We start from the raw sequence: 27,963 nt of genomic DNA on the forward strand, positions 1-27,963 counted from the left end.
CTACACACTGTGCCACAACATAAATACCGCGTCTCTGGAAGCATAATCTCCTCCTCCCACAGCTTTCTGTTGTTCTGTTCTTCATGTTTACTCTGAGTGTCGGCTGAAATTTGGTTATGATGCATGTTGGCAGGGTTCATCTAGAAAAAAAAAAAAAGAAAAAAGACCTTTGCTTGGGATGGCCCGCATTTCAGATGAATCATGGCTGATTCAAATGTGTATTGAAGCCTGCTTCATACGTGACTCACACACTTGTGTGTAGTACAAGTGGTACCCCGGCACAGAGGGGTAGCTGAACGGGAATGTTGCTCTGAATGTGTAAAAAAAAAAAAAAAAAAAAAAAAACAAAACCAAAAAACTGTATCTCACATGTTTTATTTAGCAATGATTGTTTGGAGTGAGAACATATTTAGATGTATATTATGGTTTATTTTTGTGCGTGTTAAGAACCAAGGGGTTGCAAATAGACGCTGATGAGAGGGAAAGAGACAGAGCGAGTGGTAACCTCCTTGTCCTTGATGTTTGGGTTGTGTCCAATTCGACTTGATGAGTCGCGTACCTCCTACTGCTCTTCCGTCAGGTTTTATTTTTTTGATGGCCATGGTACTTTTCTGCCCTTTACTGTTTGGTATTATGGCAGGTGGAAGACAAGGCATCCTTAACCGGCAATAAACACTGTAGATACTTTACACTGATTGGGTCAACCAAATTATGTAGGATGCAGTGCTGGGCATGTGGTTTAACTTCAGCACCACTTGGTTATTTAGTGTAATTAGTTAGATGAAAAGAAATGAATAATTCTTAAAAAAAAAAAAAATAAAAAATCTAACAAAATTTACTGAAGGGGATTTTAGTTTTGTGTTTTTGTGAGGAGTTTTGCAAAATGCTGCAACAGTTAATGTCACTGGACAACATTTAGTTTTTGTATTTATTTATGTAACATAAATTCATATTCAAAAGAATTTTATTTTCATGTCTCCCACCTCCACACTCGTTATGCAAAACCCTCATGCCAGATTAGCACAGCAACGTTAGATCTAGATTTTGGAGGCGCTGTGACTGACATTCAAGTTATTATTTTCATGTACGCTAAAAATTGTTCCATGTAAACATTTTTTGTTTACTCTGGGAGATAATTCTGCCCTTTAGGATAGTACTTGAATGCCAGCCTCCTGTCATTTTGTCATGCCCATGGATCCCAGTATCAGAAATGGCACTGAACCATATGTCATCCTTCATACTTCACAGTCTTGCTGGGAAAGTGTTGAAAATAAGGCATGCAAATATAATGAGGCATCCATCTTGTGACTGCTGGCGGATATCTGGTTGCAATCTCAACTCTCGTAAATGAGGGGAAAAAGTACTAAAAATGAAAGCATATGTTTGTTGATCCCTCTCAGTGTTGTGCTGTTGTGTTGTGGACGACAGAGACATCCTCTTAGGTGACATTGGTGGGCTTGACACTTGGCTGGAGAGGGAAAAGGCTTGTTAGGAGTATTAAGAGGGGGAAACTGGATCCATGTTCAGCTGGCTATTGCGGCCAGCTCTGTTGGCATGTGTCAGACACAGGATGCATAGTTGGTGAACTGGGAACCTGAAATCAGAGGCAAGGAAACAGGGGTGGAAACTTTGAGAGAGACACAGGAGGAAGTGGAAATTGGGGGTGTGAGGGTGACGAAGCGTTTGAGAGCAGGTGTTACATTGCAAAGTGTCCTTCTGCGTGTTGCCATTGAAATACAACTTGGGCTCCAATTCTCTTAAATGGCCATCTTCATCGTCAGCATTAGAGTGGTACTCATACTCATCAAGAAAGACTGAGATAAGGCCACCAAGAAAAAAAATCCAGCACAACTTTTGGGTATTTGGACCCTGCTCTGTTGATGCTTTCATTTTAGTGGAAAACCAACAAATTTACGTGGGACTCCCGAGTCCTCAGAATCAGATCACTTTTTTAAAAAAGTCTCTGTTAAATAAGGTAATGCTGTTTATATTTTGGACTGTCAACAATGTGTTATTATGGGGAGGGACTAAAAAAAGGAAACACTGAATAAACCCCCCCCCCCCCCAAAAGCCACATTGATTTTTCTCATCCTATGCTAGTAATAGAAACATTATGGCATTATTTATCTGCTGGGTGTTTCAGAGCACTCAAATACCATTTTTAAGCCATATATCAACCACATTTGTAATGTGATTTGCCCTAAGTCCCCATGCAAACAGCAGCTCTCAGGCTCTCAGGATGAGTGATTATTTCATACTCTTTTTATAGTACAGTTCAAGACCTAACACATTCTAAATACAAGGTTTCTTACAGAGGCAGCGACTCACTCAAGACCACACTAAGGCATATGCATGAGTGACAGAAATGCAAGCGCAACCACTCAGGGATCATGAAGTGGAGGAAGCCACTGCCATGCTGCAAGGCTTGTTGGCATATAAGCTCTGCTCAGTTTTTCCTTCCCTATGGTCTTGTAGTCTTGCTGAGTTTTTGTGTTGTTGCTCTGTGCTGTGCTGCTTCACTGCTGTATAGTTATCTAATGGTCTTGTTACCTACTCTGCGTCATGCCACCTCCAGGAGTTCTTGTATGCAGCCTCTTTTATTTGGAATGCGTGGAGAGGAGGAGTATAGAGGCTTTGCGTTTGTGGCTCTAATCTCTATTGAAACATGAATGGCACCGTCAGCCTCTGGAGAACATGACTTTGTGAAAACATGGATTTAATAAAAAAAAAAAAAAAAAAAGAGAGAGAGAGAGAAAGAGAAATACCTGACATTTTCTCCAGCATGGCTCATGAATCTGTGGACTCAAACCAGAAAGTTGGTATTACATAAAAGTGTGACACAGTGGAATTTTTTTTTCGGTAATCATGACACAGATGGTGTTAAAACTACAAGAGCTGAGTTCATTTATCCATTTATCATTTATTTATACAACTATTTTGATAAAACAAAAAATTATTTTGAAATAAATTATTTATGCAATTTCAGAAATTAAGTAAAGCACCTAAATCTATACTGAAAATAATCCTTAGTTGTAGCCCTAATATTAATTTTGTCAGGACTCTTTCATTTGGCAGCAGGTTAAAGTCAGGTTATGCTATTAACATGATAATGTGACTGGCCAGTTAATCTTCTAGTTGACAAAGTGACATGGTCATGTTGGTATGATTTTTATTCCCCTGTGTATGGAAATCATCCATGTTGCCTTACCTCCTCTAAAATGCGTCATTCACTTTCTGGAGCTAGTAGTTGAGGGTCTGTACTACTAGGACTGATTCAGGTTGAATCTTCAGCTCCTCGTTAATTAGAGGAAGAGCTGTGGTGGATTTAGACACGTGTCACGAAGCAGTTGAGAGAAACATTGTTACTGTTATTAACTGAGTGGCGAAAGCAGAGTCAGAGTGGACGGTCTTGTATTTCAATCCAAGCACCAAAGTACACATTCAGTGTATTTTGGTGAGGTATGCATATACTGTATGTATGTACGAAATGAGCATAAAAAAAAAAAAAAATCTACCTCCCACCTTGCCTCAGTACAACAGCTGATGCAACTACTGCACTGAGCACCTTCAGCCTCCCCCTCATCCCTCTAAGGTGCAACATAGAGGGTTTTATCTACACTTCAGAGCCAACAGCCGTCAGGTCTGTGCAGTTGTTTCTGTCTTAACAGTTCAACAAGAGCAGTGATGTATTTGGACAATCTACGCTCGACACGTGGCTTTGCTGTGTCCAAGTTGACTTGGTTGTATTGTATTGTATTTTGTTGTAGTGTTTCTTGCTTGTACTTACATCTATATGAGTGTGTATCAGTACACACCTATTTCACCTATATTTTCTCAAAACACTCTTCTGCAGTCTATCTGTTTAAATGTCACTCTGTCTTGCTGCATTTAATTTGTTCAATATTGGCTTTCATTCACACTTTACCACATTTTTTAATTCTGGATTTTATTTCACATCTGATTCCTCTTTTGTAAGTGTGGAAACAGTTATAAGGCTGTAAACCATATCTTTAACTATTTTGACTGAAGCCTTTAATAATATTTAACAATATTGAAACTGGAAAGAGAATTTTTTGTTTGGATTGCATTGTTCCCCCCATTTTATTTCATTTTTACTGCTCTTTATGTTTGTTAGCTGCTGCTCCAGCTCTGGGTCCCTGTGGCAATCATGGGACCATTAAATTTTCATCTTATCTAATGAGAGTTTGATGTGCTGCCTTTTGCTTCTTCTCACTGGGGTCAGACACTGCTCCTGTGATTTGACTAATAAACTCATCAGGTGCCGAGGCTCCATTTTATCTGACCCTTGTCAGTCTGTAGTGAGAGTGTTCGTGATAAAGTAAATGCATTATCACTTAAGACTTAATAGCGTCAAGGTTAAAGGTGGAACGGTAAGTCACTGCTTTAAATTTGTTTTGTTTTTCCCCCGCAAGAAGAAATCCATCTTGCAATCGTCCATCTAATAAGATATTACAGGCCTCTGAATTTGAAACCATTATAATGAATTCCACAATTGAAAATTGATATTGATCTCTATGCCTTAAACCTTGGCTTTAACTGCAGAGCGATGAATCATACCTGGGTCTGAAACCCACTTCAGTGTTTGGATTTGTGACGAGTTGAAAGCAAACCTATTGCAGAGTGAATGAGGTATGCTGGGAAACTCTTCAGTGTGTTTACCTTTCTCTGGAAGGGATTGCGGAGGTGCCTGCAGAGAGGAACTGTTATGAGCCTGTGTACTCCCTTGTGCTTGGCAACCAACCAGCTGCATTTTGCCAGAGCGGTATAGAGCACACACCCTGCCATCAGCTGTCGTTCTCACTAACCTTGGCCTAACCTGGCTGAGCTTGGCCCGTTCATCCTGCTCTGGCTTACTGAAATTCAAAGTTAATTGATGAAACACAAAAAAAAAAAAAAAAAAAAAAGCAAAGACCTGATTTTAAGTGAGTATGAGTCCTTTGGATTGAATAAAGCTGTCCCCATTGACTTGTCTAGAATGCAAATCTGCAACTAATAATTACTTTCATTTTCTTTGATATTTTTTATCCTTAGTCTCTGACTGAATTACTATTTATTTGGACTGTAAAATGTTAGAAATAGTATGCCCATTGTAATGTCCCAGAGTGCAAACTGATACTTTCGAGTTGCTTGCTTGTCCAAACAACTGTACAAAAGCCAAAGATGTATTCAATTAGCAATTATATTAACCAGAGCAAAGCTGCACTTCTCTTTCATTGGAGACTAATTGCATTTCAAATCGAATCTAAGAAATGAGTCAGAGGAGATAATGAAATAAGTAAGTAAATGTTTGAATCTTTGTTCTCTTTGAGATCTCACTGTCTCGATCTCCTTTTAAATCCGAAACAGGTGTAAAAATAGCTATCATCCCGCAGCAGCAGTGGATAAAATAGCAGCTTTTACAAACATCTTTTCTCGTGCTACTCAAATATGGAACGTGTGACTCATGAGTTATTCTTCAGTGGCGATCCTCCCTTTTCTGAGCCCTAATCCCTAATTCTCTGGTCCTGATTTGATGGCCATCTAGGGACAACTCTAGTGTGCCGTGCTGATGTCTGATAATCCACAGACAAGGAGAGGCCCTATATCAGGCCAGACTATGTATAACATAAGGCAGACACAGAGGTCTGCCCCCCTGTACCCTAACCGAGCTCCCCTGGTGTCATGCTGTTATGTCTTCTTTGGCCAGTTACTAGACTATTAAAAGGACGTCCACGCCCTGAGAAGTATTCGGAGGTCAAAGGTCAGAGGGGAAGGGTGTACCTGGCTCCATAAGTGGGAAGAGTGCAAGACTGGCATTCCCAACATTCAAAATGCATGATCGGGTCTAAACTGCATGGTCCTTGCCTAGTCAAACTGGCAGTGAAAAACCTTTTGCATATAGATCTGCTCTTTGAGACCGGCTATGCTAAGCTGGCACAGGAGGCCTGCAGGAGGGAGATAGCTAGCTGGTGCCTGGCTAGCTAGCGGGATCATGGCTTATGGTTTACAGTCTACCAGCTTTCTTCCTCAGCTGTTGTTGTCCTTAAACAGTTTAACATGAGAGGAAGTGTGTGTGTAGGTTGGGTGTTCCCTATATAGTCAGGATATTCAAGTCAAATCAAGATTTTGCAAGAGACATTGCAGCAGTTCAAACTGAACAAAAGAGTTAATTGATGTTATTTTGAAAAAAATTAATGAGGACAGAAAATTTGCCATTGCTACTGCTCTGTAATGTAAACGGGCCTTAAGCTTAAATTTTCTTGCCTATTCATTCTCCTCAAATTTACAAATGCTGGTGTTTTTGTATGTGAGATTAACCATGTGCACATGCATGGTCTAATACATAAATGCACTCCCCATTACAGACGTATTTCTATGTACATATTCAGCAGTATATTCTGACATCGTACAAACGTGTTAAAATTCTAGAGATGTCCAAACCTGTCATGCTAATGCATCAAGTAACAGCAACCAGCCCGGCCAGCACGTGCACAGCTCTTTATCAGACAGAGCCAGCCATCCCCTACTCTCCCTCTAATTTTTTGCTCCAGTCCTCTCAGCCCACTGCCCGCCCGCTGAAATCAGGGAAGCCCGTGGTGCATTGATATGTGAACATCAAAATGCAGTAATAATTATTAGTGCTTTGAGCTGTGTGCAATGATGCACAGAGAGAGAAAGAGATGGAGACAGAGAAGAGGCCAATGTGTAGAGGACGCTGCAGTGACCTTCAAAGAGCTCAACAGACGATGTTTGTGTTTCCTGCTTGGAGATCAGCTCTTTCTTAGCAGCATGCGTCAATCTGTCCATCATGTGGAACATACAAGCAGAGCCTCAATTCTCGGAGAAAGTTATCAAATTATTAAAATTATTATTATTAATTATTAAAACGGCAGCCACTGTCCTTAGCAACCTCAATCAACCTCCAGTGGGCCTAGGCTAATATGTTAATTGTCATTCTCTGTGTAGGCTAACAGCAGGCTAACAGCAGGCTCAGGTTTTTCTCCGTGTGCCAACAATGTGCCTTAATAGCTCCCATGCTCCAATGTTAAGATTGCACCCCATTTGGCAGCATCCCAGCCAGTGTCTATTACTTAAATGAACACTAGGCACTAATAAAATTGAATATTTTTTATGAGGAAATGCACGTTGGACTGACTGACAGGCAGCAGATCAGTTGAACTCTGAGTGGGCCTGCTGCGCAATGACTCTATCTCTTTTCTTCTTCTGACATTTTCTAGAGTGGTTCTGCAGAATGAGTAGCTCGGCTGTCAATTACAGCCTTGTTTGATGCTTGCAAAAGGGAAATCCAGGAAGGTCCTGTATCACTCAGGTTCAGTGAGATGCTGCCCAACATTGCTCACAAAGCTGTGAAATTCATCTAGATGTGAACCAAGAGAGGCAGAGCAATTTTTGAGTGACACAAGCTTTGTAAGATGATGCACCCAGCATAGACGCCCACATGACAGCATGTGTAAACGTCATGTAAAGATGATGCATGGGATCATTGCTGGATGGATGATAATGTAGAGTTTGCACGCTGCTCCAATACACCCAATGCCACTGAGATTAAGGAACACTTTCATTGGTCAGTAATGGTTAAATTGCCCAGCTGCTCTCCTGGAGATCATTTGTATAGTCTATATTTTAATCTGTAATTGACTCTATCTGGCTATCACATAAAAATAAATGATTATTAACAACAAGTCAATGAAAAACAATGCAAATATAGATATATAACCCATATTCTCAGATAAAATGTGTATTTGGTTTTGCCATCTTAGCCAGCATACGCTTCTAACTATTACTAATAAGTCTATCCAAAATGGTTAGAGCCTTAGGGGATGGACTCATTCATCATGCGGCCCTAATAGGCATCTGTTGTAAAGATATAGATTTGCTTGTTATGGATTCCGTGGCAGATGTAATGTGTTCTTCTTTGGCCCTTTTTTGTCAGATGGACATAATGCTCAGATGTGTGTGTGAAGGTGCAGTAAAGCACACCCCCTTTCTATTTCATAGCAGAATAAAGTACTCTATGTGCATACAGATTTGTAGACCAGGGTTTTTTTGTATAAATTACAGTGCAGTTTGCCCGTTTTCTTGTACCCGTGTGCATTGGCAGGCAGCAGACATCAGATGAGAGAAAAGTGTCTCCACGATGATCATTTGAAACCGTAGAATTCACCATAGATTGCAGCATTGTGAACAGCTGGCTGAGAAATGTCTCTCACATAATACAGTTTTAATATTGAATGGCCGGCAAATTTAAGTTTGATTAAATAAATAACAATATTGTTTCATTAATGATGATAATTACTACTTGCTTTATTGCTAATGTGAATCAGGATTCACATATTGGATCCCTGTGGGTGGTTTGGGGTCTGGGTTGAAATGTGCGGTTCAGTTATGATGTTGACCAGGGGAGCAGTAGGGATTAGTTCTAATATTCAGACAGTGTAATGCTGTTCATAGTACTCATCTGAGATGTGGCATCTTTTGGCCACGGTGACACACAGCAGTTGTGCTTTATCGCTGTGTTTCGGTGGGATGTATTAAACATGATGACCGAAGGCCTCACCTATTCTGCACAAGTGAGGATTTTCAGCACCATGGAGAGCTCAGTAAGGGCCGACTGAGCAAAGCCTTTCGTAGACGTGTGTGTGAATATTTCTGTGCTGCTGACGACTTCAAACCTGCTTGTTTGATAGTTTCTACTTTTGCCTAAAGATTCTAGCACCTTGATGTTATGCAATCCAATATCCCCAAATTTTCCTAAACCAATGAACTTTCAATTAAAGGTTTCCATAAGGTGTTTCTGCTCAAATTACTTGAATGGGAGGAAATATTCAATGGCATTAATATTTTAGTAGTTCTATACCAACAGACAGATGACAACACAAATCCAGTCTCATAAGGCAGCTCCCAGCTATTTAACTAGAGCTCAGGGAATGAAGAGCGTTCGAGTCATCAAACAGGATTTAATTGGTTGCACTGAAACTAAGTAAGGATGTGAACTGGTTGCTAATGTAACATTAGTGCGGTGGAGGTGGTGTGTAGTGCTATCTGAATATCCCTGTGTGTTGAATGGACTGCAACAAGCAGATATTGAGGAGCATCTGGTGGAAAATTGATTGAGGATCAAATTAAAGTTTTTCTTCATGCCTCTCACACTCAGTATGTCACCCCAACACAACATCCTCTGTATATTTCTTGAAATCCAGTGTATTGGAGTGGAATAGAATTACACTGAGATAAAACTTAACATCAACTGACAGACAGAGAGTCCAAAGTCCTGCAAGTACAAGAATTGCATGCAAGAAACATACTGACGACAGTGAGGCTATTGTTTGGTTACCACTAGTGGGGCTGCAAATGTAAAGTTTGTCACCATTGTGGGGCTAAAGGAAAGGATTTATCCCTGAAGGAGCACTGGCTCAGCAAATTTCAAGGCAATCTGCTTATTAGATTACATTATGTGCAAAGTTGACATTTTGGCCTAAGGGGTAAGACTGGGAGGTAGAGCATGAGTGTTTGGAGCCGACAGGGTTCATTCTTTGGGGTACATGAATGCACTCAGGAAAACGTCATGGTATTAAAGTTCTTGTGTAACCAGAGAGTTTTGCCTGCAGAAGTCAAGCAGCCAAAACAAAGTGTTGTGTTCAAGGTCGCGAATAAAAATCATCAGTCTGAGAAACTCTTTCCATCGTGTGTGGGGGGGGGCAGTGACTTTTACTAGCTGTGCCAGAGAACCAGAACAGTCTTTAATAAATTTCAAGAAATATTTCTATTTACAAACAATGGAGAGGCCAGTGTGTTTTTTTTATTTACAGCCTATACTTCTGACCAATAAATGAGATTAGAGAGAAATATTAGTTGATATGATTTTTTTCAGTACTAGTTGGATGATTTATTTTCAGTAGATGTGATCTAAAGGTTTCCCAGTTGAAGACCTGTTTTACTGTAAAAACCGCTAAAACGCACTAATTCTCTCTGTGGAACTGAGCTGAGAGATTTTGAATAAAAACCTTTTTTTGCCAACTAGAGTGGGTTGGCACATCTGCAGGAACAGGCAGTAATGGTCTGTAATCTTGAGAGAGTGGGTGTGTGTGGGATTGAAAGAACTCTCCCACGCAGACCTTTTTAATTGAGACTTAAAAAATGACATTAAATGACTCAGAATGCGCTCGTGAGTGCAGCCATTTGTTATGTCTTGACAAAAGTGAAAACACTCAGTTAAGGTTAATAAAACCATTACTGTTGGAAATCGTGACTGCTGGTAACAGATTTAGTGATGTAGTCTGGGATTTGTGGCGAAAAAGAAAAAAGACAGAAAATTATATGACGAGGCAAGACGAATCATTACATTCAATCTACATACAGATTGTGACATTTCAGGCTGAAAATCTGCCATTGTTGTAACCAGCCCTCAGTGACAACCTCAGTGAAAACATGCAGCGTTTCAGATGACTGATTCACATTAACAGCTGCCCCATGTTTTGCTCGAGCAATTTTCTTTTTAAAGCAGCTGCAGGAGGAAATCAAAATTGGTTGGCAGTAACTTAAGGCTGCTTTGGTATGGACGCAGGTGAGTGCACAGCAAACAGTGAAGCTGATTAACTGAAATGAAATCGCAAACAGCGAAGCTGGATTACATGCATGCATATTTTCTTGTAAATACCTTGTGTACTTTTGAAAGTGGCTCGGGTTTGACGTGCTAAACTACTGAAATTGAACGCCACAACATGGAAACGTAGTGACTAAATGCGTACTGATTATTACTAATGCTTCCAATTACAGCTGATCCTCCACGTTTCTGGAAATCCCTAATCTCATATCTGCAATTTTGACTGACCATGTGACCGTGATGGTCAGTGCTGGTGGACACCGGGTTGGATATTGGTCTGATTTGTTTTGCTGCCCGGTGTTTTAAACAATAGGAGACGATTGAGTGTAGCAGCTGTTCTGATGTCTCAAATGACGATGTTGTAAAGTTTTCATTTTCTTTTATCCTCTTAATTCCCATACTTGTAGACTTAATACTCTTTTTTTTTTCTTTATCTTTATCTAGTTCCCTATGCTCGCACTTGCTCTCTGTCTACACCTTCTCTCTTTCCCTTGCCACATCACTCTCTTCAGTTTACTCTTTTTTTCATGTGTTTATTGTCCTTCAAGTCTTCCTTGTGTTTCCCCCAAACAGCTATACACTGACTCTGGTAGCCAGACAGGACTGGTCTGTTAGGAAGCTTTTGTTGTTCATTTGGCCCTCTGTCCTCAAGGATATGAACACAGGGGACAGATCATCAAGTGATATCACAAATGACATGTGGAAATTCAGCATTGTTAAAACACCGGAAAAGACTTCCTTGCACCAGTCACTCAGAATTGGAGAGTATGACAAGAAAGGGTTGAAAGGGAGTAAGCTGAATGGCAGCATTAATTGCCCCTTTTGCTTTTTAGTTCATGGGCATTTACCCTCCCCCTTTAGGGTGTTGACCCCCAACCAGAGGTTCAAGAAACAGATTATTTCTGTGACTTGGGCATGACTGAAGAAGGAGCCTTTCACCTGTCTCAAAAAGGATTGGGGTCAAAGTTGAACAGGGTCAAAGGAGAAATTAGCTGTCTGTGTGTTCTCACATGACGGACTAGTGAATAAAACGGAGGGAGGGCGACTTTTGAGGTGAAACGCTACCTATGCAAGCTGCTCTGCTTCTGTTTCTTCTTCCTGTGGGAGTTGCTCTGGCTTGCTAACATGGCTGCCCTGTAATTACTCTGACGCACAGCCTCTGACCATCACTGCCATGCTCCCTGTCGATCAAAGCAAGACATTCTTGGCAAGGTGTGTGTGTGTGTGGGTGTGAGAAATACAGGGTTTATGTGATTTTAAAAATGAATGCTGGGCAATAAGAACAAAGACACAAGTCGGGAAATACATCTTCTTGTTATAAATAGATAAACAGGATCTTTCTTAGACTTGTTCAGCCGTCTAGAATCTACTTATTACATCCATTTCCACACTCTGGTTCAATAACAAAAAGAAATAAAGCACATTTGTTAGACTACTTCTTTAGATTATAACATTTTGCTCCCAGAAATGTTTAACTATCCCAACCATGAGGAGTTAACCAATGTTTATTTAAGTCATAATCTTAAGCCTTCAGTTCTCATGAGTCTTTGAGTAATGAAATACAGACTTAGGAAACCAGTAGGCCTAATGGCAGTGGCTGTGATATCTAGAAATGTGATTTACTGCTGTCTCAGGGTCAGCCTTGGCCCTACTGTTTTTATTCACACGTAGTACAGCACATACACACGCACAAATCCTACACTTACACATACAATACAGTCAGCAGCTGCAAAAAGTCAGAATCCACCTCCGCATTGTTTAATTCATTCAAGCCCCAAACAGCAAAAACATCAAATTACCATTATGAGGGTTAGTCATCCCAAAATGAATTAACATATTTCCAAAATAATAAAAGTTTCTTTTAACAAACGTAATATTAGTGGCCATTATATCCACAGCTTACATGACTCAGTGCCAGTAAAGTGAACTGAATATAGTGCCATTCTGACGTTAGTTTGTGGCTCTGTTGTGGTGCCTGACCCCTGATCCCCTGAAGAGGCTGTGACCTCCTGTTTCCAGTTGATGGAGGGGCAAAGCTCACTCCATGTGACTCTGGGAAAGTTATAGTTCTTCCATGTCAGAGGAATCACAGGGAGAACGGTGATTTTGGGGCTAGGAATCACATTAGATTTTGAGGAAATGTCCTCAAACACTCCTCATAGGCCACAGTATTTTAGTATTGTGTTTGCTTGCTGACTTCTTCATGCTTACACCAGTAGCCCTTAAATGCAGTTATCAATGGCTTTTTGAAAGTGAGTGATAATAACAATTTTCCAAGCCAAGGTTTTGCTGCTTAGAGGTCATTTGTGCCTGTGTCGACAGTGTTCACAGGCAAATTACAATTTTTGTTTTTCCATTCCAGTTACTGCCGGAGATGATTCTGTCCTCCCCTCTGTTCTGGAAAAACAAAACAAAAAGAACAGCTGGGAGCTCTCTGTAGTTTTAAAGGTGACTCTACTCTTGTTTGTATCAGATATCAACCCTAGGTTTTTGCTTAACACTGCATATTCCTTGGTTAGAGGGTATTACATGTACCTTTTTGTGGTAATTAAACAGCTATATATTTGAATAGTGGAACATAACTAAACTAAAGCGCGCTCTCTCTCCACAATACAAACATAGTTAGCATCATGTTTATCCCCTCAAGGCTGGATTATTGCAATTCACTGTGCCTGGGTGTTGGCCAGTTGTCTTTGTCTCGTCTAAAGGGTGTTAGCTTCATTGGCAAAGCAACATTAGTTTACCACTACAAATAGTCCATCTAATGGCTTGCACACAGGTCTTGCAAATCTTTCAATGGGACACACATAATACAGCTGGTGCTCTACAGGTGGAATCCCCCATGAATAATGTATGTTGTTCATTTGTTGTGTGGACACAGATACTGTAGCTGCATTATTGATAGGGCCAAGACTTAGCTTGGTGGTGGCATTCTTTACCCCCATATTCGTAAATCAATAACAAAAAATCCTTCAAGCTGTTTCTCACAATATAAAGCGTGTTGTGCTTTTACAGCGCTCTTGATATGAAGGCCACAGCAGTTGCTCTTGGACGTTTCCAAGCCTGGTCATTTATGTTTTATTAGAAAATGCTTTCATTGTGATGGGGAAAAGAGGAGGAAGATTGCTAGAGAGAAATAGTCAAACTACTCATGGCTGACAGGGTTACTACCAGTACTTTCTAGTCTTGTGGCTATAAAGATCAGAAAAGACGGCCTTTATTCCCATTAGCTCTACCGTCTGAAGGAAATTATCTCAAAGACCCAGGCATTCTGGGAACAACCATGTGATCATTGGTGTCTCCTGGAACTACCCAGCAAAACTTGGCCCTAATCCCGCTTTAATAGTAAACAACAGCTGTAGGGCACCAGTGTGCTCTGATTAAGGAGGAAAAGAAATAACCTCCATGTAGTTTATTACCACTGTACACCCAGTGAAATATGTCTCCTATTTCCCTCTCATGTGCTGGAGAGATAAGGATATGGTGAGGTAATTTTCTCCTCAGGGTGGTTTAATTGTAAAAACAAAAAAGAAAAATTGGCTGTCGCTTCACTATTTTTAAATTGAGCCCTGCCTGCTGGTATTATACGGACAAAACCTGAATATCTCCCATTCTGGTCTTCCAATTGCTCCTTCTGATAAACTGTCTTATACTCTGCTATATATAATGGGACAAGTTAAAAAAAATAACAAACGTTTCTCCACGCACTGAGGCAATGAAGAGGCCTGGTTGCTGCACACACAAATACACATTTACACATGCTAGACAGAGGGAGGATTGGGTTTCTTTCCTTTTGCGTAATGTTTTTTCAGGCATACAGGAATCTTTGCGGTCTGTCATTGTTGAACAGGGTTTAAAATAGATGGGGGGTATTTGGAAGCAGCTTAGTTGCAACTGCGACACACGTGATTGAATTAGATTGCTGTCAGTTGACTCTATTATAGAGGCCCCTTGGATATTTTCCATCAGCAAGTTGGTGAGAGAGCAGCTCCTGTTACACTATGTTGGTGTATTAAGATGTGTTATGCTGATCAATTGGCAGGTGCTGTTATTTGAAACAAAAATATTGTTCCTTAAGTTTATAGTACACAAAACATAGTGTTTTGCTTGAAATTTACAATTTATTTCCTGAGTGGAAAAGCACAGGGCTGAATTTTACGTCAGTTCAAGATGTCCAGCACAGACCAGTCAGTCACTGTGGAACTGTCAAGTTTGATCATTTGAGGATGAATTGTAGCATTCTTGAGCCACCCTAACGCAACTCTATACATGTCATTGACTTTTCCTTGAGACTTGGCTGCTGGTGGTGACATTAGACCAATGCAGGACAGTATATGTCTTGTAAAGCTCAGGCTGTGAGGATTGAGTGTGTACCAAGGTTGCACTTGGACTATTTTTCACCCTCTACCCAACTAAAAATAACGTGATAGTATTTTGGTATTTTGCCACCTTCATTATTAGAACGCCCTTCCTTTGCCTACTGCAGCACCTTTAATGTGGAAATAGCAATTGGACTTGGGTAACCTTGATAAATGTGTCAAAAATTTTTATTTAAAATGATAAAAAAATATGTATCTGAATAAAAAAAAAATCTGCTACTAGTTACATTTTTTAACACAACAGATTCTTTATGCTTCTATGTTCCGTTTTCCTGTTCATAAATCAGTGTCACACTGTTGGCACCGCAAACTGGTAATGTTGTGAAGTTGCTTCGTGCTGTTGTGCTTCCCTGTGCAATCCTGGAAAAGTGAAATTGCTCTTCAGTTTCAGTTTTCAATCAGCTTATGAATAATATTTGTGGCTGTGGTTCCTGTTTCAATCGTTCAAAAAATGAACAGTGCTACAAAGAAGTGTTACTGTGACATTTTAGAAACAAGTTCAAGCTGACTGCTGAGCGACTGTTGTTTCGGATTTTCAATCATTCACAGATGAATCTGCAGAAAGAGCAGAATAATACGATTGGTAATATGGAGGGCCTGAATGGCAACATAGAGGACAAGCTGTTGGCAATGAGGCTCTTGCAGAGACTGAAGTATTCAAATGCCATACATTTCCACATTATGAATTGGCCTTTTACACACTTAAAAGGGCATAATGACTTTTCATGCAGTCTTCTTTCCTGGAATTAGAATGAAGATTGGAATATTAGGTAGGAGGTGGTAAAACGCTGTGGACAGGTTGACCACACAAAGCTCACAGTGAATTTCTGTGCATGCTATAATTTTACAATAACAAGAACAGAGCTACTCTCTGACTGTTGCAGCTGCCATTTCAACTCCTACCCAGATTATTTTAAAGATGAAATTACAGCAAACATCATCTAATCAACAGACCAATTCGGTATTTACATGTCAGTCTTTTTAGTTATTACTTCTTACTCTCATTCCTATCACTGCTATTCTTTGAACGCAGCAGACTAAGGAAATAAACAAAGTTGTTTTAAGGAGCTTTTTTAATTCTTCTTTTCCTCTGCTGTGCTGCTAGAATGATGTTTCTTGCCATTGAAATTCTTCTCATGGTGATTATTGTGGAATAATTTATCTAAACATGGTCAATGAAAGTCATGTGAACTGTACAACTATACAAAATTTCCAAGCATAGATTCATATTGCCCTTATTAACAAAGAAATGTGGATTTAGTCATATGCAGACATATTAATATGAATAATCGAATGTCAATTATTAATATCACCCATATTCATACGAATAATAATTTTTATTCATTTTTTTTATTATTATTCATATCTGCTGCTTCTCATATTATTGAATAATCACTTTTCTGATTACTTCAACATTTATTTGTGCTGGGCACATCTCTCTTTCGCTCTCAACCTACCTCTGTCTTTCTTTCCCTGTTCTGTCCCTCTCTCCACCCCCCTCTACCGATCCTCCCCTCCCACACACTCTGTCTCACACACCTACTGTCTGCCTGCCAGGTCTCTGTTGCTAAGCGACAAGCTATGAGCGATGGACTGCTCTTATAAGACAGCGACGTCTGTCCGTCATGATCTCACCCTTGCTGCGTCGTACGCACATGCACTGGATTTCTCTTGATAAGAGTTCTAGCTGATTTCAATGGAGGGACAGAAGTGCTGTGAGGCATTGTTCTAATTTTTGTTCAAATTTTTCATTCCTGTATTGAGCCTATCAAGGAAACAACTAGAATTTGGAAATGTCATTGATTGAATTAGCAAGGTGTAAATTTAAAAGGATTTTTCTGGTTTGTAGCGTCCTGTGGTGATTACTGAACCAAAGACGCAATTAGCAATTAGAGCCAGCATGAAAGCAAATTTGAAACTGTGCCTTAAATATTTTTCCCCCAGAGGTTCAGGAAAAACAATCATGATATTGTAGTATCTGCTTTTGCTTAATTTTTCATTGTCATTCCCGCATTATAAATAATAATAAATATAAAAATAAATAATAAATAAATAATATTTTCCTAACAAGTAGTGTGAAAATTACGCACTTGCTGTTAATTCTCAGTATTTTGCTTTTATGACATACCAATTCATTCATATTTTTTCAGCCAAATAGAAAATATAACACGTTAAATCCTGGTGCACATAAATTCTCATAACATTGTTATTTCTACAGCTGCTGCTGCAATCTGAAGCTACTGCTGAACATACCCGAAGCACTACTGTGGCCCTCCTCATCCCTCCCTCCTGGACTTCTCATGTTACCACGCTGTAGATTTCTCTGTTGCTTCATCCCTTTTGATTAGTCCCTTGGGCTTTTGCGGCTTTTATTTTGACAAATGGGGCTGGCACTAAGCATGAAAAAGCACTTACAAATGTATCGATTAACAGGGCTATAAGCTGGTGTGGCAGAAAGGAAGATGTTCTTACTGTAAACCTTCAAGGGTCCAACCTGTTAAATAAATGCTCTCAGGATGGGGGATTAGTGATGTAGATTTCCTCACCACTGCATTTGAAGAAAAGCTCATGAGCTGGACATTACTTGCAACAGACATAATGCTTCCAGATGAGTGGATTACCAGGGCCAGCTCTTAGCTATGCAGCACCTCAAAACCCAGATGAAGCTGAAATGGTCCTCGTTATGATTGAATAGACATTGTGTCATTCACATTAAACCTTTTAAGAAATGTTCACTTGTCGGAAACGAGGGAATGCTGATATATCTGCAGCCATTATGTATACTCTGTGAAAGGATAGCTAGTCTGCCTTGTCCACACGCATCACAATGTAACCTGGAAGTACATCAGTGTGGCTGTTATCTGCAAGGGCATCAGGTGATCATTGTCCAGCGGATGCCATCAGAAGAGTAATAGCTGTGACTTGATGAATCGCTCATTCTTAGGTTCACACATACACCCACTCCCCTGCAGTGTTCTCTGCATTGTTGCTTCTGTATACTTTAATGTTAATGCTTGTCGCGTGCAAAAGCAGCCTGAACACATTCTGTGTGTCACCCTCAGTGACTAGTCCTTGGGTTCGTACAATGCTGCAGTGATCAAGAGCATGCTGTGTGGACAGTAGAGGAGAGCTGATTCAGTCTTCACATCATTCCATGTGAAAGCTGTTGCCAGTTCCTCCTCTAACACACTCTGACACTTTTTTTTTTCTTCTTCTGCAGAATTTTCACTGTTTATGTAAACTCAACAGTGCAGACTGTACTAAGCCCGTAAGGGTTGAAATGCTGACTGTTGGGAGGTGGTTTTCTCCACCCCTACCCGCACAAACCACCCCCACATCGCAGCAGCAACATAGGCAATACTTCCCTTGACCTCAGACGAAAGGCCCACTGTTATACTTTTCTGTCAGCTCTTCGAATCCCAAACCAGCTCTAAATACAACAACATAACCACCAACAGGAATAGGCATATCGCAGCAGAAACTGGGGTTGATGTTCATCTGACACTCAACACAACCGCAGTTCAACTTGGATTCAGGGTGCTTCCTCTGTAGCGCCTTGCCTGTTGGTGTCTCATTCCACAATGAAAATCTTTTGATTTTTTTTTTTTTTTTTTTTTGAAGTTGAGCTCCACGCAAACAGAGGGAGGGATGCCTCAGTCCTTTCCTGCAGCCTGCTTTATGCTTGACATCACATAGAGGCTTAATGCTGTGTAATACGGTCCAGTGTTCCTCCGAAGGCAATGACCTTTCCTATAAACGCACAGATTGGTTTGCTGCACTGCCATCTTGCATAATTGCGCCAGATTCTCCGTAGGCTCAAGAGCACTTGCTGCAACATTTTTGTCTGGACTTGAGCTGCTCTTAATGGATCTTGTTAGCTGAGGTCAAAGTGTTCTCTTGTCTGGGGTCACAGTCAAGTAACACAACATTCCCAGTGGAACACACTTGGGGGGGTCTTGGTGAGGGCTGATGGTAGAACACAAGCCACACCAATCCCACCCTGTCCTTTCCATGTTTCCCATTCTTAACTCCAGGGTTAAAACATGCAGATTTTGTATGAAGGAAGCTGATGTATTTTCCCCAGTGGGAGGCGTGAGATCTAAATTCAAAATGATTAAATGAGCCTAGAGGTAGAAAATCATTTGTACTTCCATTTGTCAGCCTCTTAACTGTTCTCAAATTAAGAGCAAGTCTCTGAATCGTTAGGCTCAGATGACTGCCCTTTTCCTGCCTTCAACAAGAAGATTTTTCCAAATAACATGGAATGGTCTTCCATGCAACAACATGCAATACAATTTGTGGGCCCGATTGACACCTTCTCCCAAAGTTGGTTGAGGCTTCTCATCAGCTGATTTTTTTTTTTAGTTTTTTTTACATATATAATTACCAAGCAATTAATGTTGGAACTGTTGCTTATAATTCAAACCATCATCTCTTTTGCAGCTGTTCCAAACCAAATGAGTGGCTTAAGCATGTCAAAATAAATTCATATTTTCGTGCACACTGGCTGGCATCAGTGAGAGTTGTATTTGAGAGAGTATTATTACATCAGGAGAAGATAAAGATAATGAGACCAGTCTCTCAAGCGGAGGGAGTCTAATCTCAGTGGTCTCTTCAGGTTTCTCTTAAGCCGGTGGCGTGGAGTGGAAAAGAGAGGAGTGCAAAAAAAAGGGGAAGTCAAGAGCAGGTAGCGAGGATAAAGGAAAAGAGATGACAGTAGATGTACGAGAAGGTAGAGGATATGTAGATATACCAGTTTGGCTGAAACTGAACCTCAGAGGTCAGTTAATGGTCAGCCAACTGTGAATAATTGGGTTTGATTGGATGATGGTTAGGAGGGAGAGGGAAAATTGAAAGAAGTCATGACAACAGGGTAACCAGTGTGAGAGCTCCTCAGATAGCTGTGGAGTGCAATGCATGAATCAGGAAGATAGCCTATAGAAGGTGTAAAGGCACGGGTAGGTCTACGTTAAAAAGATTAGACGTGACCATCCTCTGTTCAGAGCTGAGGGGACGATGAACTAAGAACAAATCCTCTCTGCAAGGATAAGCTGGACATGGACTTTTCACGCTTGTGTTTTGACATTTGGAAGTGATTTAGTAATTGTACAAGGACACCGTAGTACAGACTGTGGGCTTTACAGCATGTGCTGCTTTTTTAGTGTTGGCCAGAGTGCTCATACTTAGATACATTATTCATATTACACGCATGGATGATCCCATCATGCAACATCTCCCACTCATCTGTTATGATGTTATGGAGTGATGGACTGACAAAGCTGAATCCGAATCTGGAAACAATCATGAAAATACAACATCTAGATGAGCTCAATGAATGCTCAAATGCATAAAACGTGGACCCCTGAGCCAGTGAATTGGATAATTATGTGTGAGAAAATACCAAGGAGCAAGTATGTATTGTTCAAAAAATGTGCTGCATTTGCTGATTTATTTCATTAAGAATAGTTAACAAAAATCCTTTGACTGATTAAGGAATGATAAATCCATGCTATTTATGCCAAATAAACCATGAAAATTCCTCTTTTTGACATGTTTTTTTTTTTTTTTTTAATATAGTAATTGAGTTCATAGGGCTGCAGGATTTGATGGATTTGCTGACATGTCCACCAAAGTTATAGTAACACCCTTCCTCCTGTTGCAGTGCTTGGCAAAGGAGTTTATTAAATTTGAGCTGTAATTGAAAATCTCTTACGTACGGTGAAAAAAAAAAAAAAAGAGAAAAAAAAGAAAAAGAAATTGCCAATCTTGTCTGGATGTTGATCTTTATGGTGCAGGGTCATTGATCAGTAAAAGTTAGGCAACAGGGAGCCAATTAGGCCAACACCTAAATATCCTTTTCTGCAGAAGGTAATGGGCCCCTGATTTCATCTGTCTGTTGTCTGCTGAGCCAGTCATTCACACGTGAGTTGCCTGTCTGCATTTTGGTGGAAAGCTGATTTAAGTGTTCTGAGGGCAAGAGGGGATCAGGGCTAAGATGGGTCACTCCTCGGTATGGCTTGTTGTTTTTCTCTGACTTGTTGCTCTTTGTGTGGAAGTAATAAGACCTTAGAGACGAGGCCTCATACTCTCGTTAACATTGCTCAAAAAACGTCATTCAGAGAACCGCAGAATTGTCCAGGTAAGAAAGCCAGACTGAAAGGTGTCAGGACCCAAAACAAGTCTCGGGCTCGGGGAAAATAAGTTCTGTCGCTAAAGCTTTAAGCTTTAAAATTATTGTAGTTGTTCGTGGTACTGTGCCTTTTTTTCTAATATCTCACAGGAAAAGCTTGTATTAAAGCTCCATACCGTGATGAAATGTTTGATTGTGTAGTGTTGTGCGCAGCTGATAGTGCTGCAGCTGCTTGTAAGAGTTTTGCCACTGGCTCCGTGGTTAGGAGGGCCAGGCAAGCTGCGAGTTTGGAGGCACACTATTACCGCCTGATTCATAGGTGTGGTAAGTGATGCCGACACAAACCGAAGCCGAGATGAAATAGAAATCAATCACTGCCCTTAACTCACAAGTACAGTGTAGAAACACACACACACAAAAGCTGAGTTTCCTGGTTTCCTTGGATGAATAAAAGTCGTATTTCTTCGAGCAGTAGTAGAAAAAATGGCAGCACGGCGGCGCAGTGGTTAGCTTGTCGCCCCACAATAAGAAGGTCATGTGTTCGGTTCCCGTCCTGGGTCTGCGTGGGTTTCCTCCCACCGTCCAAAGACATGCATGTATAGGTTAACTGGCGATTCTAAATTGACCGTAGGTGTGAATGCGAGTGTGACTGGTTGTTTGTCTCTGTATGTCCTTGAGTGTCGGCTCTGCGATGGACTGGTGGTGTACCCCGATGTGAGCTGGGATTGGCTCCAGCAGCCCCGCGACCCGGATACAGATGAAGATGAGAGAGAGAGAGTAATAGAAAATGGAGTCAACCTTAAGGCTGTAGTTGAACATCCAGAGGTTGGAGGCTCTAACCAGCAAGAACAGTGGAACATGCTTGTTTGTTTTTTGTTTTTACAATTTCTAATGGTGAGTGTCTAGAAGGCTTGTATGTTGTATATTTATCCAGTAAGGCTGATTCACATTGGTTTGTTGTGCCAAATGGTGGAATTCAGGCTGCAGTACAATAACGGTTAATGTCATTCAAGCATGTAGCTCTTTTTTCACCTCACCTACGTTCTGAGAGGATAAAATTGCTTGTGTTAAACATGTAGCCCAAATAGACTGCCAATCTGATTGTCTCAGGTGTCAAATAAACCCACATGGGGGGGTCATCGACCCTCCGTTTGGCATTCTGCTTCACATTGGGCCAAACAACCTCCCTTATCTGTGATATAATAAATCTGTTCCACGGCCTGTTGTGAGCTATTGCTTAAGTAACCCGCTCTGGTCTGTGCAGCAACACGTTGCAATCACTCAATATGCAAAACATTCTCATTATACAAAACAGACTCTCTGATGATAATGTCAACTGTGATTTAGGTCCATGGTGTGATAACCCCGGCTTCTAAATTCTTCTCATGTCGGCAATCACATGGAAGGCCATTTTTCTGGTTTTATTAATTTACACATTGGGGGCACTTTCCTTGAAGTCAGACTTAATTTTCATTAAACATAAGAATGCGAGTGTCACCATAGTAACAAGCCATCTCTAGAAAAAAAATAAAAATAAATTACAAATGAAACCTGTCAAGATTTAAATGACTAATAATTGCATATGCACATGCGGCGGAAGATGCGATTTGTGTATGTAATGACTTTTCACTAATTGTACTTTCCCCCCCTGCATAATAATTTGTTAAATTTTCACTCCTACATCTGCATTAAAGTAACTGTTTGTTTTCACACTGTGTGAGTTTAAGGCCGTAAATCTACTTAGTATCCAGTTTCTGTGGCGATTACAGGAACAATTATGTGCACTTGGAGTGAAGCACTCTGTCGTGGAGGCGACAGGCTGTCTGTCAAAGGCAGAGGAGATTGTTTGAGGGAAAGTCCAATGATGTGGTCTCAACCGTCTCACTGGGTTCCTGAGAGTAAGGGAGAGTGCAAAGAAAATTATGATATTGATTTTTGGGGTCTGAAAATTGCTGTGATGCCACATGGTAGACGAAGTGACTTACAGTTCTTCTCTGCCAAACAAGTGCATCGAAAGAGAATAGAGACATTAATACAGTAGCTCACTCCGCCCCCCCCCATACACACACACACACACACACACACACTTCCACCCCTCCTTTTTTTTTTTTTTAACAGACATTTTTCAATTAAATGTTTTTCTTTCATTAAACAGCCTACATCTGTGGTGTCCCCTCGTTTAAGTGACTGGCTGTCTATTATCTGCAGACATTAAGATGATAAAACTCATAGACGTTACAAATGACAAGTGCTGACCTTTCAATCTCCCACAATTCAGTGCACCATCTATTTTTATCCCGGACCACTGGGGCTTGAAATGTTGTATCAATGGAACAGCTGCAGCACAGCATTATAAATCAACAGGACCATACATTGAAGATTTTTTCTTTCATTTCCTCTCCAGTTGCAGGAATGTAACAGTAATGTGGAAGCCTTTATTCTGCCATCTTGTTTGAACAGGAGGACGTGAAAGGATCTTGGGCAGCATGTGCTGCCAGGCTTATGTTGTATTTCTTTATATCTCTTATCTCATTGTTTCTCTCCACGATCCGAGCTGTCACAGTTCAGACATAAAAGCATATACGCTGCGCTGCCATTTTGTGGAGTTCCTGCCTTTTCGTGCTGAAGGATTAACTATCCAGTGGTGATGCAGAGGGATGTGAAGTGTTTGGCTTCTCTTCCTGTTAGCCAGGATTGTGGATGTCATCAATTTAGTTTGGTATCCACAGGTCATGCAATCCTGCTTTGGCTTGCGTTGCTCAGCTTGTTTTGATCTTCTATTTGTCTGTGAATAGTTTGGACTCACAGCTTGACTGACCCCATGCCCAGCATCTCGGTTGAGACAGTCCTGAACCGTTTGATATTTACACTATACAAAGTGAAAAACCCCAAATAACTGTAGCACATCGGACCGTTTCCTCTAACTCCATGTTTTTGCTGTTGCTCATTCAGATTTACTCTGTACATAGTAAAATGTAGCCCTGGTATTTCCTGTACCAGACGAGCAGCTGCTACAGTGCCATTTGTGTGGTGCCAGTGTGCTCCGAGTGGTGACATGTACAGGTGCTGAGTAGATTGTGTTCCAGTCCGTACCTGTGTAATCCCCAAATCAAACACATGGCAGCCTGGGTAAAAACCATTAACTCAACTCGTCAAATCCCGTCATCTCAAATCAGAATTTTCACCTGAACTAAGTAATACATGATGGAGATTGGATAAGTGTTTTATTTTTGGATTATAATGAAATGAATTGCACTGATGGGAACTAGCCCGCAGCATTTAGGCCCTTTAGTGATGTACGGACCGATAGAGGTGACGGCGTTTTTCATAGTTCCAGCTTTTATACCTGTGTCCACGTGCATGCAGGAGTCTGCGAGGAGGCTCCCTGGTCTTCCTGCCTCTTCCCTTTTTGATATGACCCAGTGTAGGTCTGTAACCCAGGGACACTGGGTAACTGTACCGGCATTAAAATAGCAAACATGGAGAACAGAGCGTGTTATGAGCTTCACTCGTTTAACGTTTCCCTGGGTGAAGCTATAAATAGCCTCTCACACTGGAATAGAGTTTTCCCCAGCGATGAGGACAAAAGCCGGAGGAACAGCTGCGCTAAAGCCAAGTCCTGTTAGATCAACTGAGTCACATAGACACGCTTCTGTCTCTCTCTCTATTGTCTTTCTTTCTCGTCTGTGGTCTCTCACTCTCACTTCCCGTATTGTCTTGGTTCTAATCTGCCCTGCTGTCTGACTTCCACCTAGTTGTTTATCTCCCCGTCGTGCAGTCCCTTTGTCTCTCCCACCTCTGTCTCCTACCTCTGTCATCCTGTGTTTGTGTCCTGTCTCTCTTGATGTCTTGGAATTTGTGTCTCTCTGTCATTATCTCTGCCCTCCTTGCTTTATTATTCTGTCACATCTCTCTCCTCGCCTCCCCCTGAATTTCACTTTGACTCTGTGTCCTTCTTCAGCCCTTTATCTCCTGTCTCTCTGTCCCTGGCTTATTGACTTCTCGCTGTCAGGTCCTCTTTGTCTTATTTCCTGCACCATGTTCTACCCACCTCTCTCCAGCTCATTATTACCAAGCATCCCCTGTGTATGCTGTTAATTGGTACAATCCTAATATTAAGTGTTCATCCGTCTTGTTATAAAAAGGTTTCTTAAAGTAGGAAGGTGAACTATATACAGTCCATTTTTAAACAGGAAATGTTACATTACTACTTTAAATATCAATCTCAAGTGTCTAGAGTTTGTAACTGCAGTTTGTAGCATACTGTCAATTTTCTTGCAAATTTGGTGAGATGGCACTTCTGTCATCCATCACAGGGCAGATATCAAGAGATACATAGAGATATACAAAGACTCACCCTCATGTCTAAGGGCAATTTAGAGACAAAATTAAGAAACTAAACTTCACCCAAAGCTCATCAAGGGGAGTCCTAAAATAATAATAGAGAGATAGAAAAAAGCACAATAGATCCCTTTTATGTTGGATAACCCAAGATTTTAGTCCTGGCTGATTTAGGAAATAGTTTGTCAGAAGTTCAACAAAGGAGCAGTTAATGTATCTGTTTATTGAAAACAGTTTTTAAGGAAATTAGTGAATAATTGCAACTGCTGTATGTTTTCATGCTGTGCATGTCACAAATAGTTTCTAACAAAACAGTAGGGTGCAGTGAAGTTGTTTACCTTAGAGGTGTGCCAATCATTTGTCTGTAGCTCTTCATTTAATAGCTCAGCGTTCCTGGACTCCCTGCAATATTTAAAACTCATCCAGCCAGTGAAAAAATGCTGAAAAGGGAAGTTATCTTGTTTTGTAGAAACATGATGAACAAGTGTCAGCATTAATGTCACAGACAAATTCATTGCATTTCCTATGACTACTTCAAAATCCCACCTTTTGCTGGTTGCACACTTTTGTGAACTAGCTGGGAAAAGTTTGGTTTGTGTTAGCAGTAACTTAGAGGTCTAATGTGGCTCTGGAGGACTGAACTGACTCATATCGTTGACATAAAAAGAAAAAGGTAGTAATGTTGCATCATTTCCTGTGCATTCCTTGTTTTTAGCAGTGTAATGTGAACCGTACAAAGACATGGCAGATTCTGCTGCTCACAGTGACAACCACTGTATAGACAGGTAATTGAACAGCTGATAGTTTTTAATTGTAGAAGAATATTGAGGGTTGTAATATCAAAGAAAACAGCCAAATTAATAAAAAAAAATCTTGTTGCTGGGAGGCTGTCTTTTCCACTTGTGTTCCAGTTCCAAATCACACCATTTTCTTTGACATTACATTTATTTCAATATTTTTTTCAACTTTTTCATGACATCATTTCTCTCCAATCCGAGTTTGGTTATAAATAAATTAACTGAATCCTGTGGCTCTCCCTCTCTCCCCTGTAACCCTCTGCCTGTCTCTCTCTCTCAGTTTGACATCACATGTGTGTATATATAGTCAGCAGATGGATTCTCCCATGGCAGGCTGCTTCAGTGCTGCTCTGTCTCTCTCTCTCTATTGGCTTAGGCTTACTGCTGGCCACTCAAATGAACTAGAAGCAATTCCTTGTTTACATTGTCGCTTTTTATCTGCCCTGACCATCAGTTTATGACTACATCCGTTATTCATGTGTTCTCCTCATCACACACACGCACCCCCTCATATGTGCACAGAAGAACTCATTGAAACAACCAAATGCGGTTTAAAGCCTCCATGTTCAGGTGTGTACCAGTGAGCATATTCCCAGATGAACCTGGTTAATTTACATCCAGACCACGCAGACAAACAGATGTAAACATATAAACATGTAAAACAGTTCAATAAAATCTGTCAGCTTCATCCATGGAGCTTATTTAATTCATTAAAACAAATTGCTGTCGTGCTTTTTAAATTTTATTATTATTATTATTATTATTTTTTTATTAAAAGCAATTCATGGAGACATTCCTGTTTGATGCTTCCTTACTGGATGTAGCACAAGAGAACCTGCCCATTAGTTAGTTGTACTTAGCACAAAGTTGCTCTGACAGGACTAGCATTCAGTGACATGCTTGAAAAAAATTAGGAGATGAGCTGCAAACGGGCTAACAGCTACTGTGAGATGCACTTTGCGTGACACACAATAGTTCTACTGTGTTGTGGTGTGCTATGTGTGTGCACATGTGAGGCCCTATGGCTAATAAGTCGTTGCTGGGAACAGACTTGCACATACTATTCCACCGCAACATGCCGGGAATACTATCAAGCAGGCACATGGCCAATCAAAGTGAAACCTTAGACATCCCTGTGCATGGTGACCTGCATGCAGACACATTTTGCTGAGTATTTGTAGCATGTGACAGGCGAGACGCATGCAGGCTTTGTAGTCAAGGGAGTAAATGAGGAAGTATGGATTAGTGCATCCAGAAGCATACAGTATAAGGGTTTGTGATATATGATGTTGCACAAAATAAATGGTGTGGCAATATTAAAATGTGATTTTTATTTTTTTGAAAGTTAATAACATAAACTTAATGCAGTCGGGTGCTGTTTTGGTGTAAGTTCCAAAAACAAAACTAATTCCTTCAAATCTCACTCACGGCAGGTGAGTCCCCCAACCTTGAGCTATTTAATGAGTATATAAAGCATAAGTAACTGAATTACCCACTGCAGTACTGAGAGGCCCAATGGCAGGAAGATAATGATCTTAAGACTAAGTCAGGATTTTTTAAGGCCAGTTTATTGGCATTGTTATAGGGTTAGAATTAAATTAGGAAAATGGCAGCTGTGTCCATGCCATATCATTATGAAATGTAATCCAATTGGAAGACAGTCCTCTTGAAATGGACGGAGCACTCCCTTAT

At 40.6% G+C, this 27,963-nt stretch overlaps 1 protein-coding gene across 9 annotated transcripts in view; it reads left to right on the plus strand.

The window, feature by feature from the left end:
• kcnma1a (potassium large conductance calcium-activated channel, subfamily M, alpha member 1a) overlaps window positions 1–27,963 on the plus strand; it is a 119,376-nt gene that overhangs the window by 1,507 nt on the left and 89,906 nt on the right. The window lies entirely within an intron of this gene.

The sequence above is a fragment of the Echeneis naucrates genome, chromosome 15 (assembly GCF_900963305.1).
Source record: "Echeneis naucrates chromosome 15, fEcheNa1.1, whole genome shotgun sequence".
NCBI lineage: Eukaryota > Metazoa > Chordata > Actinopteri > Carangiformes > Echeneidae > Echeneis > Echeneis naucrates.